The sequence below is a fragment of the Triticum aestivum genome, chromosome 3A (genome assembly GCF_018294505.1).
Source record: "Triticum aestivum cultivar Chinese Spring chromosome 3A, IWGSC CS RefSeq v2.1, whole genome shotgun sequence".
Taxonomy (NCBI): domain Eukaryota; kingdom Viridiplantae; phylum Streptophyta; class Magnoliopsida; order Poales; family Poaceae; genus Triticum; species Triticum aestivum.
In genome coordinates this window covers 489,593,544-489,604,888 of record NC_057800.1, presented here as the reverse complement: position 1 = coordinate 489,604,888, position 11,345 = coordinate 489,593,544, and positions in this window count along the sequence as shown.

Here is an 11,345-nt window from a genome sequence, read left to right as displayed (position 1 = left end):
CCGTCTGGGCGACGCGGGAAGCGATGGTGGCCCGGCGCTCGCCGCGGGCCCGACGAGCGTCGGACATGGACGCGACGGTCGGAGGAGAACGGAACGGTGAAAGACAAATTCCGGCGCACCCCTACCTGGCGCGCCAAATGTCGGATTTCAGGTTCCAGCAGACCCTTGAGGTTCGAACTCTGGGGTGCACGCGGAGATTATGCCCTCTACCTCTCCGTCTCGCTAAGATCTAAACTACTGAAAGAACAACACAAGAGACGCAAGGTTTATACTAGTTCGGGCCACCATTGTGGTGTAATACCCTACTCTAGTTTGTGGTGGGCGGATTGCCTCTTGGGCTAATGATGATGAACAATACAAGGAAGAACAGCCTCACGAGGGTCTGCTCTTAGCTAGGACGATGAACTGCTAGGAGGAGTTCAGCCGCCCTTCTCTCTCTCTCTCTCTCTCTCTCTCTCTCTCTCTCTTTGTTGCCTATATCTTTCTAACTGGTTTCTCGATGCCTCTACCCTGGGGGTGGCTAGTCCTATTTATAGGCAAAGGCCCTGGGCCTTTTCCCAAATATTGAGCGGGAAGGGCGCCAACAATTGTCCATTTTGAAGGGGAACATCTGGTACACTTATCCTGACTAAAGTTGGTCCTCGCCTGCCAAAGGCTCTGTGGTGACGCCGTCCTGGGCTCCACGATGACCTCCTTCCCACCGTTGGACTAGTCTTGGTCTCGTTGCACCGAAATGGATGCCTTTGCTTGATCCTTTCGCCTGCTTTTGCTCCCTTTGCACCAAAGAGGAAAGGAGGACACCGCGCGGGCTGGCGCCTGCCTGGCGCCCGCCTGGCGCCCTTGGTCGTCATGGCTTGCGTCATGGGCACCTCGTGAGGTACCCCGCCTTGATCTCTCCACCTCCTCGTGAGCCAGCCTGATGAGGCTGTGCTTGAGGAAGCTCCGTGTCGTCCGCCCCGCGAGGCTTGGCCCCTCGCGAGGGTCTTGGGTCTTGTGTTGAAGATGGGCCGTGCTGGGCCCCCTTTAAGCCACGCCGCAGGCCGCAGGCAGGCAAGTCTGGGGACCCCCGTTCCCAGAACGCCGACAGATAGTATGAAGCCAAATAACAATAGTAGTCAAGCAATGAAGTCAAACAGGTTCAGCAAACATGCAATGACTTCACGAAGACAAACTCTAAGTAAAGAGAGGGAGAGGATAGAACTAGTCACTTGTTGAGGACACATGATTTGTTGGACCAGTTCCAGTTGTTGTGACAACTGTACGTCTGGTTAGGGAGGCTGAGATTTAACTCAGAAGACCGCGTCTTCACCTTATTCCCCTTGAGCTAAGGACACCCAGTCCTCGCCCAATTACTCTGGTAAATCTTCAAGGTAGACTTCCAAACCTTCACAGACTTCGTTCACCGGCGATCCACAATGACTCTTGGATGCTCAAAACGCGACGCCTAACCGGCTGTAGGATTCACAGTCCTCAAGTGTAATAAGTCTTCAGGTCACGCAGACAGAAAGGCTTTAGTGATGCCTAACACTCTTTGGCTCTGGGTGTTTGGGCTTTGTCCTCGCAAGGATTTCTCTCTCTCAAAGGCTTCGGAGGTGGGTTGCTCTGAAACTACAAAAGCCGTGCACTAACTCTGAGCAGCCACCAATTTATGGTGTAGGGGGTGGGCTATTTATAGCCACTAGGCAACCCGACCTGATATGTCTGAAATGACCCTGGGTCACTAAGGAACCGGTACGTGTTCCAACGGTCAGATTTCAAACACACACGGCAACTTTACTTGGGCTACAAGTAAAGCTGACTCATCCAGCTCTGGATAAGATTTGCTCTCATTGTCTTCGCTCGAAGACATAGGATTTGGGTTGAGCATCACTTCAGTCACTCTGACTTTGTTCACTTGGACCCCACTTAATAGTACGGTGGTTCCTATGACTCAACAAAGAAGAAAAGGAAACAACAAAACGACAAAGTCTTCACGCTCCATAGTCTTCACTCAATGTCTTCTCATGTCACAGTCTTCAATATGAATATCTTCATATACCACCATTGTCGTCAATGTCTTCATACATTTTTAGGGGTCATCTCCGGTAGGTAAACCGAATCAATGAGGGACTACTACCTGTGTTATCCTGCAATTCTCACAAACACATTAGTCCCTCAACCAAATTTGTCGTCAATACTCCAAAACCAACTAAGAGTGGCACTAGATGCACTTACAATCTCCCCCTTTTTGGTGATTGATGACAAACTGGTTGAAGTTTTCAACGGGGATAAAGTATGTGGAATGTAAAGGATTTAGGAATTGTCTTCATAAGTGGCAAAGGCTCCCCCTGAAGATGTGCATATAAGTAATTTGCTTTTGGAATGCAAATGCACATGGCAGGTTGTACTTGTGGAGATCCTCTTCAACTTATGATGGCAATTCATCATGCATGATAAGATGTAACGAAGATAATGACATGCATAATGAAAAATGGATGTCTGCAAGATGGCCTAAGTGCGGAAGTTATCATCGCACATGCGGAATTTATCATCGCATCACAGAATAGCAAATAAGTAGCAAACGACCATTGAGTTTAAGTGTTACAACTCAAAGAACCAAATGTATCAAAAGCGAGAGTTGTAAACACTAGGCAAAATATAAAGCAACCGCCATATGAACCCGCTTGAAGACTATCAAACTCATATGCTTCTCCCCCTTTTGTGAGTAAGGACCAAAAAGGTTTGAAGACATAGAGCATCTACTCGTTCCCATGAGGAGTAGGTGAAACAGCAGGGTCATCGGTGTTGTTTGGCGGTGCAGACGAACTTGGTGCAGTGTCGATTCGCGCAGAAGTAGGGGCGGTGAAGTAGCATCGTCTTCATCATCGATCACTCTGGCATTCACAGTTGCCGCGGAGGAAGAATAGTTGGAGTCTTCAAGGGATGGAGTTCGACGTAGGACAGCATTCCGTGGAGGAGTGGAGTCAAACTTGAATTTTTCAGTGAAACCATCGTCTTGAAGATCTGCTTCAGCGCTGAGCAGGGTCAAACTCTTCCATGAGCGTCGACAGGTCTCATGAGTCACAAAAGCGTTCTTGGTGGCAATATTGCGAATGCGATTGACGTCCACCAGTAGACTTTGCATCTGTCATTTGAGCCAGTCATGATGTTTATCGTGTTTCTGATGCAGTGCCACAAGAAGTTCTCGGTCATTCAAAACATGAGAGCGCTTGCGAGGCCTTTGGGCAATGGTGCTATCAGTAGCTTCGGTTTGCGCACGGTGAGGCAAGAGAGTAATTCCAGCCAATGGATAGACACGAGCGACAGCTTGAACTCCTTCAATGTTTTGCGTGAAGCTTTGATGATCAGCATTATGAAGACTAAGAGGCTCCTTGGCAGGCTCTGGATATATGGCTTCAATAGACAGATCAACTTCTAGCAAAAAGATGATATGATTGCGTGCAGAGGGTTGACAGTTGAAGGCAGAGTGGAGCTTGATCAGATGCATGATCCAGGGAGCATAGAACTTAAGACCAAAAATGTCTGATCCTGATGCAGCAAGTTGGCGGATAAAGAAGTCTTGTGCATTGAAGCTTTTGCCATGAAGAATATGAAAGACCAAAGTCTTCATTGCGCCTTCCAGCTTGGCATGTGGAGAATGTCCTTTGATGGGCCAGAGAGTTTGCGTGATAATGTGATAGATGGTGCGGGGCAGATACTCAAGGTCTTCAACAAAGAACTCCTTAGTATATTCAGCATCTGGAGGCAAAGGCTTCATCATGCTAAGCATCTGACTCATGTTGGGTTCAGGCTAGTGAAAGATGCTTTCCATAGCAGCACTGTGAAGCTGACAACCATGTTCATAAAGATCACCTAGAGTGGGCAGGCCAGTAAGCTCAATGACATCAAAGGCTTTGGCTTCATGATGAACATTGCCTGTCATCCACTCAAGGACCCAAGTCTTCGGATCCCTGTTGTAGCCACGAATATGAAGAGTGGCATAGAATTGGAGCAGCAATTCTTCATTCCAGTGCTCCTTATCAGTGACAAACTGCAGTAAGCCAGACTCTCTAAAGCAATCCAGAGCTTCTTCCAAACAGGGCAGACCAGTTATGGCTTCAGTGTCAAGACGCATATGTGGAAAAATGTGACCTTGATTGTACAGAATGCATGAGTAATAACTGCGCTGCTGGTAGCTCCAGAACCGATCAGAAGATATTTTTGCCTTAGAGTAGGGGTTCTTGGCGCTATCAAAGAAGGTGTTGTGTGCTTTGAAGCCATTGATATTGAATGATCCGGGTGCTGATGCAGTACTTGGAAACCTAGGCAGCCTTGGCATTGGCTTCTGAACCTGAGGCCTGTGCTCGACATGATAGTCAAATTGGGGACCAGCAGCAGGCGGAGGAACAAGAAGAGGCCATTTGACAGTGATAAGCTAGTCGTAGTTGAATGCTTGCTCGATAGTGTGTGGCCTTGGTGGCGGAACAAGAGCAGTGGCATCAACAGAGGCGTCTGGCTGCACAACACAGGCTTTAGGAGCAGTTGCATCATTGGCTTCATTGGCTTCTCACACTTTGGTTGGTGCAGGCTCCACATTTGCTTCAGCCATGACTACGTCATTAACTTCATTTGTGTTGGTGGTGGCAGCCTCAAGATTCTCTACCTCCAGTTGATGAGCTGGAGGGTCGGGCACTGGCACGTTCACTTCAGGAACAACTTCTTCAGTAATGGGGGGATTAGGGATACATTCTTCTTCTTGTTTGTCATCGGCTCATGCAGCCGGATTGTCTTCAGCACCTTTGGCTCCAGACTCGAAGACATTCACAGTCGGAGTGGCTTCTGGGAACACTTGACGTGCAACAGATTGGTGGTGCACTTCTCCTTCTGGAACACTCGAAAGAGGGACTTGGGGCCTTGGTCCTTTGCGAAGCCTACGTAACGCTGGCGATGCCTGAGGAGATGGAGTTGGCTGGGCCTCAAAGTCATCCTCTTCTTCTTGCATAGGTGGTGTGACTTGATGTTGGGGAGTACGCGGGTTGTCTTGTTGTTGTGGGTGATCAGCCCATGATGCATTCTGAGCAATTGGCGTCAGAGGACGACCAATGTTGATGAGTTCGCTGTTCGTGAGAACAGGCGATGATACCAAGTTGTGTTCGATCTGAGGAAGAACTACATCATCTTCAACATTGTCATGGTGACCAATGTCTTCAGCAGTGGTGGGGTCAACTGCTGGAATGTCTTCAGCTTTAGGAACCTCTGTGGAAGCAGGCTCATGAACTATCATCCGTCGTTCCTGATGAGAAGAGTCAGGACGAGCAACTGAGATGGGTTCAACAACTAGGGGCTCTGTGGGAGCAGCCCGATCCTTCTTGGTCTTGCGCTTCTTCTTGGAGGGAGCGACATCAGAGGCTTCAAGATTTTTCCTCTTCCTAGCTTCAGCCTCGGCAGTCCTCGTCTTCTTCAGTCCTGAAGCGGTTGACCTGACCTTTGGTTTCGAGCCAGTCATGCTGCTTGGGAAGACTATGCGAGGTTCTTCCTGCCTTGAAGGTGTAGATTGGTCAGTTGATGGCTTCTTCTTCTTTGCAGCCATTCTGAGGTCGATGCCAGGACGACCAAGAGCCTTGCGCTTCTCCGCCTCATTGTAGGCTTGCACACACTTGTCAGCCAGGCTCTTCAGGCGCTCACGAGAACCTTTAGCTTCTTCACGCTTCTTGAGAAAGGCTTATTTGAGCTCGTGCAGCATGATCTTGAAGTTTTTGACATCTTGCACGCTGAGCTTTGCCACGTGCTTCTTGAACTGAGCTTTCTCATAGTCGATCTTGTGCTTCAGTTCAACGATGCGCTGAGCAAGAGCTAGCTCAGAAGCAATAGCGCCATTGAAAGAGACGCTGAGACCAATGGGAACTTGCAGATCTTCAAAGCTGAGGTTGGGAGTGTCAAACCACTCATCAATGAAGTTATGGATGATTGCCACATCAAAGAGAGGCAAATCATTGAAGATTTCTGCTTCTTCCTTGCTCTTGATCAGTTGCTCAAGAGCGTCATCTGCAAGGTCTTCATCACTAGACAAATCAATGTGTTCGTCACGCAGAATGGCAGCAGGGGTCAAGGTCTGATCAGTATTCTTGACGATTTCCTTTTTCTTCTCCGTCTTCTTGGAGATACATGATAGATCTTTAGATTGCACACTGTCTTCAGGAGGTGCAGTAGCCAGTGGCTTCACACGTGAAACTTTTGGAGGAGCAGCTGACCTTGAAGCTTTAGCCTTCTTCTACTTCTGCGGCTTTGGAGTAGGAGCAGGGGCTTCATCCGTGTCAGCATCACCATCAGAATGATCTAGTTTGGCACCTTGAACAGAGATGTGAGTGATGAGGCCATCAAGGTTGTAGAAGGGTCCGATGAGATTGGGTTCAGCATCGCGTGTGCCGTCAGCCCGGGGAGCAGGAGGACCAGGATTGAAGTCTAACCCCAAAGAATCTTTGTTCTTCTTTGCTGAGGCTTTTGCAAACTGATAATTCCGTTTGAAAAGATCGTCATCTCGACACCACAAGAGAGAAGTGGGGTCGGCGTTAGCAGGCTGTGGTCCACGAACAATACAGGGATAGAAACCCTGTGCAATAGCTTCAGCTCTGTTCCTGGGTGGAAGATTTCTGTACAAAATATCGCCCCAGGGCCGCTTGATAGCATTCTTCTCAGCATACTCCTTGGTGACGAAGTTGTACTTGAACCATTGTTCAGCCCAATATCGTCGAATCCATTGGATTCGTGTCTTGCACTGATTATAGTCCTCTTCAGGATCTGTCTTGTAAAGCTCTGAGAGGTCATCAGGCAAATCTCTTGACGTTCCCCCATGATGATATCTTCCACCCTTCCTTACTGATTTCTCTGCAGCCATGAACTTGAAACTGAAAGGCTTCAACACGTTCAAAGGCTTCAAAGGCTTTCGCTTGCTGGACAAACATGAACTGGCTTCGGGAGAGTTAATGTGATGCTGTAAGAATTCTGCAAACGAATGCAGACTATGAGAACCAAGGGATTCTCCCACGAACATGTACCTGTGACAGCATTAGAGATGCGAGGGAAGGGGAAGAGGTCATATGCATTCTCAGAAGATTTTGAAGATAAATCAGTTTGAAGACATTGACCTCATGATGCGAAGACACTCACTTATATGTTGAGAGTTGGTTCCAGATTTGTACGAATCCGCAAATAAGTACAAGTGAGGAATCTAACTAGATGTGAAGCTTAAGTGAATATACTAGGCAGTATGAGATGCAGACAGGATAGATCTAACATTGTATAGGTAGAAAACTATTTTGGCAAACAGGATGAATATTTGAGGATCAAAGAGATGGTAAAAATAGACTTGTATTTACCACGCGAAGAACTGCTAGATGGGAAGAGTAGGAGATCGAGCAGTTCAATCCACCGTGCCCTAACTTGGCGACGGAGGACACCTACGGCGGCGGCGGCGGAGAGGACGATGTCCGCGGCCGGCGTGAGGACGGCGTCGGAGAAGTCGCGGCAGCTAAGCGCTTCGTCGCCGGCGTCGTCTAGAGCTAGCGGTGGCGCTAGGGTTTTGACGAGGTGGAGAGGTGGAAGAAGGTTTTCTTGACCGCAGGGGACATGTATTTATAAGGAAGTGTGTGGCACAGCGCAATTACGCAGGTGCCCCTGGCGGTTCACATCTGAGGGGCACATGGCAAGCATGCAACATACTCAGAGTTGTCCCACGTTCCCACGCCCGCTAGGTTTGTCGGATGGTCGTTCCGGATTCTCCAGATTTCAGGCAATAAGGATGAATCATTTAAAACAGACTTAATGTTTGTCTCTGTATATTCTGCTGACAAGGACGCAGAGAAGACATTTGATAGTTTCAATAGAATGCATATGATTTGGACAGATAGAGTTTGAGATAGAAAGCACAGAGAGATTAGGGTCCGATCACATTCACTTAGTTCAAAAAGATTCAACATGGAAGACATAGCTATAAGTGAATGCTGTAGAGGACAGAAAACTAGTATATATATCAGAAAGCAATCAAATCAATATAGTGAAGATAATCATGAAGACAAGTTGAAATTGAAGTCAAACCAAATGCGAAGACATAGCAAATGTAACGCCATGAGTGAAACACTTTAAACAAAGAAATTTGGTGGTGGCGTTACCCACCGTATAGGAAGTATTAGACCCAGACACGGTGCACAATTATCGTGGCGCTCCAAAGTCAAATTCCACGTTAATGTATTCACACTCAGAATGTAAGTCTTCATTGATTGAAGATATACTTTACTTCATGTGTTGCACATCTAAGTCATCAACATGCATAAGTGTTAGGATGTGTGCCTGATTACAGGACATTTGAGGATTCCAAGATATTTAGCTCACACCGTAACTTGCAAAACCTTTTCTCATCCAAGGGCTTTGTGAAGATATCTGCCAGTTGCTCTTCAGTGTTGACGTGAATGATATCAATATCTTTCTTCATGACATGATCTTTGAGAAAGTGATGACGAATTTCAATGTGCTTTGTCTTCGAGTGCTGGACTGGATTCTTGGCAATCTTGATGGCGCTTTCGTTGTCGCAGAAGAGAGGTACTTGTTTTAGATTGATGCCATAGTCCTTGAGAGTTTGCTTCATCCATAGAAGCTGAGCGCAGCAAGATCCAGCAGCAATGTATTCAGATTCAGCAGTGGAGAGTGATACACAGTTCTGCTTCTTTGAAGACCAATAGACAAGTGATCGTCCCAGAAAGTGACATGTGCCTGATGTAGACTTGCGATCCACCTTGTCACCAGCATAATCAGCATCCGAGAATCCAACCAGATCAAATTCTGAGCCCTTTGGATACCATAATCCTAGTGTTGGGGTGTAAGCCAAATATCGAAGAATTCGCTTCACAGCTAAGTGATGCGATTCCTTTGGTGCCGCTTGGAATTGAGCACACATGCAAACACTAAGCATAATATATGGCCTAGATGCACATAGGTAAAGTAAAGAACCAATCATGGAGCGGTATACCTTTTGATCGAACTCTTTACCATTGTCGTCGGGACCCAGATGGTGTTTGGCTGGCATTGGTTTGTGTAACCTTTGCAATCTTGAATTCCAAACTTCTTCAAGCAATCCTTGAGGTATTTTTCTTGTGATATGAAGATGCCATTCCTTTGCTGACGAATTTGAAGACCGAGGAAGAACTTTAGCTCACCCATCATGGACATCTGATATTGCTCTTGCATCATGTACCCAAACTTATCACTGTATTTCTGATTGGTGCAGCCGAAGATAATGTCATCCACATAGATTTGACACACAAATAGTTCACCATCATATGTCTTCGTGAAGAGTGTGGGATCGAGGGATCCAGGTTTGAAACCTTTGCTCTTCAGGAAGTCTTTGATCGTATCATACCAAGCGCGAGGAGCTTGTTTGAGGCCATACAGTGCTTTGTTTAGCTTGTACACCATATCAGGATGTTTTGGATCTTCAAAGCCAGGAGGTTGTGTGACGTATACTTCTTCTTCAATCTTGCCGTTGAGAAATGCACTCTTCACATCCATTTGATATAGTAAGAGGTTGTGATGGTTAGCATAGGCTAGCAATATGCGAATAGCTTCAAGCCTAGCCATAGGAGCAAATGTTTCATCGAAGTCAATCCCTTCAACTTGAGTACATCCTTGAGCAACGAGACGTGCTTTGTTTCTCTCGACTTGACCATGCTCATCTTGCTTGTTTCTATATATCCATTTTGTGCCTATAATGTTATGCTTGCGAGGGTCAGGACGCTTGACAAGTTCCCAAACATTGTTCAGCTTGAACTGTTGAAGCTCTTCTTGCATAGCTTGAATCCATTCAGGTTCCATAAAGGCTTCAGCAACTTTCTTGGGTTCTGATATTGACACAAAAGAAAAGTGCCCACATAAATTTGCTAACTGTGTAGCTCTGGAGCGAGTAAGTGGTCCGGGAGCATTGATGCTATCAATTATCTTTTCAATCTGTACTTCATTTACAACACGAGAATGAACTGGACGAAGACTTTGCTCTTGCTGATCATTGTCATCATTGGGAGGATTGTCTTCAGGCTGAGCATTGTCTTCAGGTTGGTTAGGTGCAGAAATGATAAGTTCCTCGTTGTGCTTCAGAAGGCATGATTTCACCAGTTCCCATTAGCTTGATAGATTCGCTGGGTGGAGCTTCGTCTAGTGTGCTTGGCAGAAGCTCTCTTTGTGAACCATTGGTTTCATCAAACCGCATGTCCACAGTTTCGAAGATTTTGTAGAGATAGAGGTTGAAGACTCTGTAAGAGTGCGAGTCCTTTCCGTTACCGAGCATGAAGCCTTCTTTAGCTTTGGTTGCAAATTTTGACTTGTGATGGGGATCCTTGACCCAGCACCTAGCTCCAAATACTCTGAAGTAACTGACATTTGGCTTCTTGCCAGTGAGGAGCTCAAAGGATGTTTTATTCAGAAGCTTATGGATGTAAACACGATTGATTACATGACATGCTGTATCAATAGCTTCAGGCCAGAACTTTCTTGGTGTCTTGTATTCGTCGAGCATTGTTCGAGCCATCTCAATGAGGGTTCTGTTCTTGCGCTCTACGATGCCATTTTGCTAAGGTGTGTATGGAACAAAGAACTCACGAGTGATTCCCATTGTATCCAGATAAAGATCAAGTTCGGTGTTCTTGAACTCAGTGCCGTTGTCACTTCTGATATGCTTGATCTTGACGCCATAATTGTTCATGGCTCGATTGGCGAAGCGTCTGAAGACATCTTGCACTTCAGTCTTGTAGAGAATTATGTGCACCCATGTATATCTTGAGTAATCATCAACAATGACGAAGCCATAGAGACAGGCAGTTGTTGTGAGGGTAGAGTAGTGAGTAGGGCCAAATAAGTCCATGTGTAGCAGCTCGAAGGGTTGAGATGTAGTCATGATTGTCTTCGAGGGATGCTTGACCCTCGTCATTTTTCCAGCTTCGCAGGCACCACACAAATGATCCTTCTTGAACTTGACGCCCTCGATGCCTATGACATGCTTCTTATTGGCGAGAGTGTGTAAGTTCCTCATGCCAGCATGCCCCAGCCTCCGATGCCAGAGCCAGCATTCTGAAGCTTTTGCAAGAAGACATACGGCAAGCTGTGGACCTGTTGAGAAATCTACCATGTATAGATCACCTTTCCGGTACCCTTCAAAGACTAGAGACTTGTCAGATTCCATAAGTACAAGGCAACGATATTTTCCAAATATCACAATCATGTTCAAGTCACAAAGCATTGAGACAGACATTAAGTTGAAACCAAGGGATTCAACAAGCATCACTTTATCCATGTGCTAATCCTTTGAGATTGCAACTCTACCT